Below are 11743 nucleotides of genomic sequence, written 5' to 3'. Positions count from 1 at the left end.
TCACAAAAGCTATATGTGATTGGTATATTCACTCCCATTATATACATGAGCAAATTGAGATTCAGAGGGATTATATATTTGTCAAGATAATGAAATTTAGTGAGTAGTAGAGTCAGGATTAAACCCAAGTAAATGAAGGTTGGCTATTGTGAGTAATCACAAATAAGTCACCCTCAACAAAATCATGACTGACTAATTTTTTTTTAATGTTTATTTGTTTTTGAGAGAGACAGAGTGTGAGTGGGGAGGGGCAGAGAGAGAGGGCGACACAGATTCCTAGGCAGTGGCCAGACTCTGAACTGTCAGCACAGTGCCCAACGTGGGGCTCGAATTCACAAACCGTGAGATTGTGACTTGAGCCAAAGTCGGATACTTAACTGACTGAGCCACCCAGGCACCCTGATGACTGACTACTTTGAAGGGAAAGGCTTTCAGAAATAAATAATCAAGGAATAATAACTTAGAAACCATTATTTGTAATTGTGCTTTTCTTTAAAGATATCCAGATTCTTAAAAAAAAAAAAAAGAAATTATTTATTTCTGAGAGAGAGAGAGAGAGAGAGCATGTGTGGACAGGGGAGGGGCAGAGAGAGGGAAACAGAGACTCTGAAGCTGGCTCTGTGCTGACAGCAGAGAGCCCCATGTGGGGCTTGACTCACAAACTGTGAGATCATGAGCTGAGCTGAAGTCAGACACTCAACCAAATGAGCTCCCAAGTGCCCTATCCAAAATTCTCCCCTAATAAACTCCACAATTTCTTCTTGTGTATTCCTACATGCTAAATTTAAGATATTTTCTTTTATATTAGTTTAGAGCCAGAGTATACAAGAAAATGCTTTGTTAAAGCATTTTCAAGAGTCTTGTAATATCCCCATGAAATATTATCCCCATGTAATATCCCCTATGAAATCTATACATTTCATAGAACTTATATATTTCCCTTATGGTTTATTTTAATCAAAAGTTATAGTTTCAGTACTCCATGAAGAATCACACACAGATAATATTGCAATTTCAAGAGAGAGAGAAGTTACCCTTATGTCCATTATTTAATCATTAATTATACTCTGATCTTGATGGTTGAAAAGGATTTGGCAATGGAGGGTGAATGATGCAAAATACAATATATTGGTTTTATATTTGTAACAAGAGGTATTTTCTAAGAATATCTCTGCACAAAAAATCCAGTTATGCTATGAAGTGACTTATTCTTCATTACTCTTCTCTCTATTTGATATCTGTCAAGAGCATGATGTCTTTTCTCCAACTGCTAGCAAAACCAGATCTTAAAGGTAAAACAACTGATTGTATCCATCCTTCCATGTATAGGAGATGTAGGCTATAATATTAAATGTAACCTGTGTCCCATGGGCAGCCTCTGTTTTCTTCCAAGCCAACTTTGAAGTAGTACTCAGCACTTCATAGCATCTTTTTAAAATAACTCACCATACAAAGGCGGTAATGACTAACAGAGATTTCAAAGGGGAAGAGTGTGTGGGCTTGCAATACTTCTTCCATGGAATAAAATTTTCTTAATCCTCTCTTAACAGGACTCCACTTCAAGTGTCTCTCTAACTGCCCACAAACATGGCATTCTTCACCTGCCTTTGTACATTCAAGAGTCAGTGTTACTTCTACCCTTCTCTGCTCTTTATTTTCTCTGAGCATTTTCCTGTGCCTCTCTTTCTTCTTCTTAAAATACATTAATTTTACTGTTATATTTCTCCCAAATTCACATATTCAGACATTTTGCTCTTCTATCAAGTAAAGAACCCTCTAGATTTCTGGGGTCCACCCACCTTAGAAAGGAGTAGAGAATTATAAATATCACTTTCTTCTCAATCAGCATCATGCCATTCAAAGAGACTGTCCTTTTGTCAATCAAGTCACATGGCCTTCTGGTACTCGGAATAACATTATATTGACTTCAACTTTACCGGTTTTCAAAGATAGTACTGGCTCTGATATTTTGGGGAAAAATAAACATACTGCCATTCTTAATTTTTTTAATGTTTATTCATTTTTTTAATATGAAATTTATTGTCAAATTGGTTTCCATACAACACCTAGTGCTCATCCCAACAGATGCCCTCCTCAATGCCCATCACCCACTTTCCCCTCCCTCCCACCCCCCATCAACCCTCAGTTTATTCTCAGTGTTTAAGAGTCTCTTATGGTTTGGCTCCCTCCCTCTCTAATTTATTCATTTTTCGATAGAGAAAGACAGAGCGTGAGTGGGGGAGGGTCAGAGAGAGAGGGAGACACAATCCAAAGCAAGCTCCAGGCTCTGAACTGACAGCACAGAGCCTGACACAGAGCTCGAACTCATGGACCCTGAGATCATGACCTGAGCTGAAGTCAGACACTTAACCGACTGAGCCACCCAGGTGCCCCACGTACTGCCATTCTTAAATAATAAATATGCCTACAGAAAACTCAGCTCAGTTGCGCCGAGTCATCAAAATGGACAATTCTGTAAAGGCAAGAGTATAAAAATAAACTCTAAACATTCTAGTGGATCGAGTGGTGTCCACCCAAAGTATGTGTCCACTGAGAATTTGTGAATGTGACCTTACTTGAGAAAAATGTCTTTTATTTTTTGAAAGAGAGAGCGGCAGACAGAAGATCCAAAGTAGGCTCTGATCTGACAGCAGAGTCTGGTGTAGGGCTCAAAATAACAAACTGTGAAATCATAACCTGAGCAGAAGGTGGACGCTTAACCAACTGAGCCACCTGAGTGCTCCAATAGCAAGCTGTTCTTAAACCAGAATTTAACCAATCAAGCAACCCAGGCACCCCTAGAGAAAAATGTCTTTTAGATGTAATTGCATTAATGATCTCAGGATGAGATCATCCTGGCTTAATCAGGGGAATCCTAAATCCTTCTATGAGTTAGAAGAGAAGACAACAGAATGACATATAAAGAGGGAAGTGATGTGAAGACTGAGGCAGAGATTGGACTGATGTGTTTACAAACTAAGTATGTCAATGCTGGCAGCCACTAGAAGCCAGGATAAAGGCATGGAATGTATTCTTCCTCAGAGTTTCTGGAAAAAATCAACCCTGGCTTTCTGACCTGTGGAAATATGAGAAAATTAATTTCTGTTATTTTAAAACATCCAATATCCATTCCTTTTTTGTGGCAGTCCTAGGAAGCTCTCATATATACTGTTTTAAACTAACAATACTGCGTAATAATATATATTATTGTTCATAATCCCTTACTTTGGTTGGAGTGTGGGGTAGGAAATCAGGGACTGACTTTGAAACCATATCAACAAATTTAAACTTGAGCCCCAACTTTGCCTTTTATAAGCTTTGTCAATAATTTATATCCTTAATATTTCATCAAAAGCATGGGATAATAATATTTATTATAATATATATGGTGAAGGGTACATGTTCTTATTTTCCTAAAACTTAGTTTTTAATTATTTTATTTATAAAATTATATAATTACACATTTAAATAAAATGAACCAACACTATAAGATTTATTACAGAGTGAAGCAATTTTCTGCTCTATCCCCTCTCTTTCCCTGTATCCTTAGTCTTATTTCCTATTATTCCTTCTTCCCTTGCTTTTTAAAGCTGTTCGTGTGTTAACTCTATAATGGTAGATAATATGACTACATTGTTAACTTTTTATGTATCAATTTCAGATACATACTTACTTTCTGTTATACTAGTTCATGATTTGGCATATTTATTCTCTTCACCTTCCACTTTCTATTCCCCATTAATTGTAATTTTATCACACTTTGGTTGAATCAGTAGCCTGAGTATTTGTATTAGCCAGGTTCTTCAGAGAAACAGAAAAAGAAAAAAAAAGATTTATAGATAGATAGATGATAGATAGAAGATAGATACATAGATAGATGATAGATTATAAGAATTGGTTCAAGAGATTATGGAAGCTGAGAAATTGCAAGATCTGTCTGCCAACTGGCAAGCTAGGAAAGCCGGTGGTGTAATTCAGTCTGAATCTCAAGGCTCAAGAACCAGGGAAGTTTATGGTGTAAGTCCCAGTCAAGTCTGAAGGCCTAAGAATCAGTAGTGCTGGTATCTGAGGACAGGAGAAGACAGATGTGCTAGCTCAGAGAGCAAATTCACCCTTTCCTACACCTTTTTGTTCTATTCAGGTTCTCAACAGATTGGATGATTCCCACTTAAATGAGTGAGAGCTATCTTTACTCAGGCTACTGATTCAAATGATAATCCCTTCTGGAACATACTTAAAGACACACTCAGAAATAATGTTTTACCAGCTATTTGGGAATTGCTGACAAATAGACATATAAAATTAGATATCGTAGTATTTGCACTTTTTTGACTATGTAAATTGTTGAATCAAATAATTTACTTCAATTATATCTTATTTATTTTACAATTTTCCCATATTTTTGTGTCCTTAACTTTCAATATGTATATCACAGACTTTCCCCGAATCTTCACTGTAATATTCTGACAGTAAAATTTTATTTTCTTCTTTATTTTTGAACTTTATTCTCTAGGAAGTTTATTAAAGGGTGCACTGGAAGTGTAGTTTGAAACTTGAGTATCAGAAAATGTTCTTATTCTTCCCTTACACTTAATTTAAGTTTAATATGGTTATAGAATTCTAGTTTAAAATTCTTTTCTTTTTCACAATTTTGAAGGCATTACAGTCTTCTAATCTAGTTCACTATGAGTTCCTTTTTTTATTTTTCCTATTTATTTTGGGGTCCTGTTTCCCTTGAAATTTCTTCAATGTCTGGTTATTATTGACTTCACATCTATTGATAGATGGCTACATTGACAGAGAAATAAGAAAGTTGCCTTTTTGGGGGAAGACACCCAAATGCCAGTCCATCAAGTTTCTTTCTTTGGAACTGAGCAGTTTCTATAAAAAAAAAAAAAATAGTCCTACAATCTCTGGCTTTGTGTGTACCTCTGAGAGAAGTGTTTCTGCCATCCCAATTCTAAGTCTTGAAATTCATCCCACCTTCTACAGTTCTCAATATTCTTTTTAATGTTTATTTATTTTTGAGACAGAGAAAAAGCATGAATGGGGGAGGGTCAGAGAGAGGGAGCCACAGAATCTGAAGCAGGCTCCAGTCTCTGAGCTGTCAGCACAGAGCCCGTCGTGGGGCTCGAGCTCACGGACTGTCAGATCATGACCTGAGCCGAAGTCGGATGCTTAACCAACTGAGCCACCCAGGCCCCCCCATATGGTGGTCAGTAGTCTATGTATAGGGATGCTCTGGTTAAATTTCTCCAAAAATTAAATCTCAGTTCTTCAGTAGTGATGGTGAAGGGAGAAAGTGGGACCTTTAAATCCATCCTCTTTGGTACTGATTACCTCCACCTCCTTTGCCTTTCAATTACAAGTTCCAGTACTCTGTGGGGTTGAATAAGCTCTTTATTTTTAATCATTACCTACTTCTATTGGCATGCAGAATTCATTTTATTTGGTCCTTAGTTATAATTATTTGGATTATTTTAGTCTTTCAAAAAATTGTTAACATTTCTCATGCACCGCTATTCCCTCTCCCAACAACATTGTCCCTCTAATGGATATATTTCTTCCTAAAAAAATACTATAGGGGCACGTGAGTGGCTCAGTCAGTTAAGTGGATGACTTCTGCTCAGGTCAGGATCTCACAGCTTGTGGGTTTGAGCCCCACATTCAGCTTCAGCTCAGGTCACGATCTCTCAGTTTACAAGGTTGAGCCCCATATCAGGCTCTGTGCTGACAGCTCAGAGCCTGGAGCCTGCTTCAGATTCTGTGGCTCCCTCTCTCTCTGCCCCTTCCTCTCTCATTCTTTTTCTTTGTCTCTTTCTCTCAAAAATAAACATGAAAAAATGTTTAAATACTATAAACTTAATATCTTAAAAGAATATCAATTTATTATCTCACAGTTTATGTGGGGCAGGAATCTAGACATGGCTTATTTGAGTCATCTACTCAGGGTCTCATAAGGCTAAAATCAAAATGTTGGGTGGGGTTACAATCTAATCTGAGGTTTGGGATCCTCTTTCAAAATTACCAGTTGTTGACAAATTTAGTGTCTTCCGTATGTAGGACTGATGACCCAGGGTTCTTCCTATCAACAACATAACGCTCTCAGCTCCTAGAAGCCATAAGAAAATCCTTGCCTCATGAACCCACTACAGGCAGCTCACAACACGGTTATTTTCTTCTTCAATGTCAGCAGGAGAACTTCTCTTACTTCAAATCTTTCTGATCTTTTTGAGGGTTCTCTGCTTAGGTCGGACCCACCCAGGACAATCTCCCTTTGAATGAACTCAAAGTTAACCAATCACGCATTTTTTTTAATGTTTATTTATTTTTGAGAGAGAGAGAGACAGAGTATGAGTGGGAGAGGGGCAGAGAGAGGGAGAGGGAGACACAGAACTCGAAACAGGCTCCAGACTCCGAGCTGTCAGCACAGAGCCCGACACAGGGCTCGAACTCACGAACCGCGAGATCATGACCTGAGCCGAAGTCAGACGCTTAACTGACTGAGCCACCCAGGCTCCCCTAGCAATCATGCATCTTAATTTCATCTGCAAAATATCTCTTCCATGTAATTTAACAGTTACAAGAGTGATATACCATCATATCTACATATCTATTATCTACATATCTACATATCTATACCATACATATCTACATATCTACATATCTATTTAAAGTGTGGGGATTTTATGGAGTGTGTACAGTGGCAGGTAGGAATCTGTAGCACCACCTTAGACTCTTGCCTTCCATTATCTATATTATTTATTGGGAAAAAAGGATTAAAATATTATTTATTGAAAAAGGAATGTATATATGGTGTGTTATATTACACACACTCACATACACATCATTTGCTGACAAGTTCCTAAAATTTTAGTGGTCATTTTAGATGGGCCAGAGATAAAAGTGTGGAGGATATGCTCAGTACTGAAAATCTATCAGGACTTCAAATTTTTTATAAGAGACTTTACATAAAATTAACTAGAATCTAGAATCCTGTGTTTGGATAATCTTTCTCTTCTATAGAGAAGTGACTCTGCTTTATCCATACTATCACATCATCAAGGTGAAACTGTAAGAAATCTTAATGATTGTCTTGCAAGACTATTTTGTATGTAATTATTGTGCCCCTGAAACAACATACAAAAGACTTCATGATAAATTATAGATCATTTTGTAGAATTACCACAGACCTACAGATTAACAATTTATTTACAATAGAGCACGGTCATTTTTGAACTTACCATGGCAAGCAATTCTTAAATACATTGTTAGCTCAAAGGTAAAAGCTGTCACAAAATTATGCTATGCTGTGATTCCAAATGGTGTATCAATAAACAGGAATTAGAAATTCATATGAAGAGAGCCAATGTGTCCTCTTGGCAGACCAGTATTTTGATATTAATCTGCCTTTGATTTTCAGAATAGGTTCACAAGGTATAATGGGGCCAGTACTGATGCCAAGAACATCACCTGGGAAGTTGTTAAAAATGCAAAATCTAGGGCCTCATTTCAGACTTATTTAATGAAAATGTGAATTTTAACAAGATTCCCTAGGTGATTCAAAGGAACATTAAATTGCAAGAAGCACTACTCTAGTTTACAACATTCACCGTACAGTGAGGGAACTACGTGTCTCAAATGGTGCAATTTGTCTGAGACCCACAGCTGGTTAGAGGCAGAGCTGAAAGTAGTACCCAGTTCTCCGGACTCCTAGCCCATCATTCTTCCAACACCTTTATTTCTTATGTCAAAATAAGCCCTTAAATTTGGGAGAACGATGACATCAAACATGAACTGAGAATGTAGGTGTTCGACTCTTTATGCAATATGAATTTATTTCAGAATCCTACTTCTACATGGTAAACTAAAGGAAATGACTACAATACAAGAGAAGCAAAAGTTCTCTCACACTGCTGATTTCTGAAAACAAAGAGTGATGAATTTCAGAAAGGCAGGCAAAAGAATAGGCTAATTTACTATGAAAATAGCATAGCCAAACCCAATGCATATAAAAATGAGGCTGAATCTCTTAACCATTGTATATCTACTCAATGGCAAAGATTCACTTTTCTAAAAAACTATTTCTCTCAGTTCCTAATATCTACAGAGGTCACATAGTGTGGAATTAAAAAACCTTGTGATGATGATAACACAATCTCTTCAGTGAGTTTCTAAATCCAGGGAAAAATAAATCTGTAATTAAGGTGAAACGGTTTAGTTTACATTTGAATTTCTTGTTATTATGCACAATAATAACTTTCCACTTGTGTATGTGTGTACCATTTTCACTTCTTAAAATGGGTGTAGAAGGTCAACGCTGCACCTTTTGCAAGGCTTAAAGGAGAGTGACCATAAGATAGTTTATCACTTAATGCTAGAAAACTAAATAAAAGGGGGTTAATTTTGTTTAATCTTTAGCTAAGCAATTAACAGGAGAAAAGAAGGCTCTCTGTTCTTCCATCAGTTAAAGAATATTTTACTCCAGTAACATTATAATAACTCCATTATTATATATGTAAATGGTTTAATTTTATCCTCTTTTCAAAGAAGATATGAGAAAAAATTTACATTAAATTTTCTATATGTTATTTTAAATTGTTTTGTATTTGCTTACAGGAGAGAACTTATATTTTTATGTTAATTCTACTGGATCAAAAGTTAGACACAATCTATTTAATAAAGGTTATGAGGAAGATGAAATATATACTATCAAAGTGTTATATGACTAAAGTACTATCATGCACAAGGCATATGAATGGATTAGCACAGGGTTTCTTAAATTTGGCACTATTGAGATTTGCCCACATAATTCTTTCTTGCAGAATGCTGTCTTGTGCATTGTAGCATATTGAGGAGCACCTGTGCCCCTACTCACGCGATGCCAGAAGCACATTCTTTTCCTGACCCACTCATGACAATCAACAATGTCTACAGTTATTGATACTGTCTCCAAAGGGGCAAAATTACCCTTGGATGAGAAGTACTGATTCAGGAAAAGGGAACTGTTTAAAACTAAGAATATCTGGAAATCACAGTGAAAGGATTTAATAGGATAATTACAACAAAACGTTCATCTCAAGATGATTAAATTTCCACTTGTAATTGGTCAAAATAGAATCTTAATTGATATCATTTTGAGGCAATTTAAATCCTTGGTAGGGTAAGTGATTCAAGAATAATAGGTATTTTTTCCTGACTAGTAGACTAAGATATAATTTCAAGGTATACTGAGGGTCATAATGCTGAAATTAGGGAAGCAAAGTAGGCAAGACTGATTGTGGACAGATTCACCTCTGGAACGATGTGTGAAAAGTATCATGGACTTGCCTATGAGGGAAGCAACTATATATAACTGGTGAAAGTTACTGTAAGAACCAAACATGTATTTATGCTCCCAGAAATTGTCCTAGAATTATACAGATGAAGTAGCATTTATTCAAAAATTCTACTAAATATCAGTAAGATCATCAATAGTCTTTGGTAATTAACCACAACCCACTTCCTCCCTCTATACATCTAACTTCATCCTGACGGATGCTCGACTCTGGGCAGGTGTGGCCAAAAAAATGGGGCTTCTCATCCCCTAGCTCTCAGTCAAAGGCATTTATCGGAAAGGGGCAAGATTCATATTGTGGATGAAATAGATTTTACTAAAAGTGTCCAACTAAGTCACTAAACAGATAAATGGGAAAGCAACAGCCCAATGTGGGGTATGGGGATTTAGCATCCAGAATGGCTTCAATATATTATCTGAAATTTCCAGTTTTGATATGAAATTACTAGACATGAAAAGAAATAGAAAAGTGTGACCCATAGTAGGGAAAGAAGCATATAACAGAAACTGGCTGTGAGAGGGCTCAGATATCAGCTTTAACAAAAAGTCTTCAAAGCAGCCATATATATGTCCAAAGAATTAAAAGACCTTATGCTTAAAGAAGTAAATAAATATATGATGGTAATCAACCATCAAATATAAACTATTAATACAGAGATATACATGTTTAATTGTATTTAAATGTAAGTTATTTAACATACCATGTAAAATTGGTTTCAGGAGTAGAACCCAGTGATTCATCACTTACATATAACACCCAGTGCTCATCCCAAGTGCTCTCCCTAATGCCCATCACCCGTTTAGCCCATCCTCCCTCCTACAACTCCTCCAGTGACCCTCAGTTTATTCTGTATTTAAGAGTCTCTTATGGTGTACCTCCCTCTGCTTTTATCTTATTTTTCCTTCCCTACCCGTATGTTCATTTGTTTTATTTCTTAAATTCCACGTATGGATGCAATCATACGATATTTGTCTTTCTATGACTGACTTATTTTGTTTAGCATAATACACTCTAGTTCCATCCATGTCATTGCAAATGGCAAGATTTTATTTTTTTGATTTCTGAGTAATATTCCATTGTATATACATCCCACATCTTCTTTTTCCATTTGTCAGCCAATGGATATTTAGGCTCTTTCCATAATTTGGCTATTGTTGATAGCACTACTATAAACATTGGGGTCGATGTGCCTTTTCAAATCAGCATTTCTGTATCCTTTGGATAAATACCTACTAGTGCAATTACTGGGTAATAGGGTAGTTCTATGTTTAATTTTTTTGGAACCTCCATACTGTTTTCCAGAGTGGCTGCACCAATTAGCATTTCCACCAACAGAGCTAAAGTGTTCCCCTTTCTCCACATCCTCACCAACATTGGTTGTTTCCTGCGTTGTTAATTTTAGCCATTCTGAGAAGTGTGAGGTGGTATCTCGGTGTTGATTTGTATTTCCCCGATGATGAGTGATGTTGAGCATCTTTTTATGTGTCTCTTAGCCATCTGGACATCTTCATTGGAAAATTGTCTATTTGTGTCTTTTACCCATATCTTCATGTGATTGTTTTTTTTTGGGGGGGGTGTTGAGTTTGATACATTCTTTATAGATTTTGGATACTAACCTTTTATCTGATATGTCATGTGCAAATATCTTCTCCCATTCCATTGGTTGCCTTTTAGTTCTGTTTATTGTTCCCTTCCCTATGCAGAAGGTTTTCATCTTAATGAGGTCCCAATAGTTCATTTTTTGCTTTTATTTCCCTTGTCTTCAGAGTCGTGTCAAGTAAGAAGTTGTGGCTGAGATCAAAGAGATTGTTGCCTGTTTTCTCCTCTAGGATTTTGATGGCTTCCTGTCTTACATTTAGGTCTTTCATCCATTTTGAGTTTATTTTTGTGTATGGTGTAAGGAAGTTGTCCAGGTTCATTTTTCTGCATGTGGCTGTCCAGTTTTCTCAACACCATTTGCTGAAGAGACTGTCTTTTTTCCATTGGATATTCTGCTTAGTCAAAGATTACTTGGCCATACATTTGTGGGTCCATTTCTGGGTTCTCTGTTCCATTGATCTGAGGGTCTATTTTTGTGCCAGTACCATACTGTCTTGATGATTACAACTTTGTAATAAAGCTTGAAGTCTGAAATTGTGATGCCTCCAGCTTTGGTTTTCTTTTTTAACATTACCTTGGCTATTCGGGATCCTTTCTCATTCCATACAAATTTTAGAATTGTTTGTTCTAGCTCTTTGAAGAATGCTAGTGTTATTTTGATAGGGATTGCATTGAATGTGTAGATTGTTTGGGGTGGTATTGACATTTTAACAATTTTTGTTCTTCCAGTCCATGAGCATGGAATGTTTTTCCATTTCTTTTTTTCTTCTTCAATTTCTTTCCTAAGCTTTCTATAGTTTTCAGCA

Source organism: Lynx rufus, unplaced genomic scaffold (assembly GCF_022079265.1).
Source record: "Lynx rufus isolate CCGP_SWC_20201006 ecotype Redwood Valley unplaced genomic scaffold, mLynRuf1.p SCAF_3, whole genome shotgun sequence".
NCBI lineage: Eukaryota > Metazoa > Chordata > Mammalia > Carnivora > Felidae > Lynx > Lynx rufus.
The sequence above is the reverse complement of the archived record's forward strand: the minus strand, read 5'-3'. Positions refer to the sequence as shown.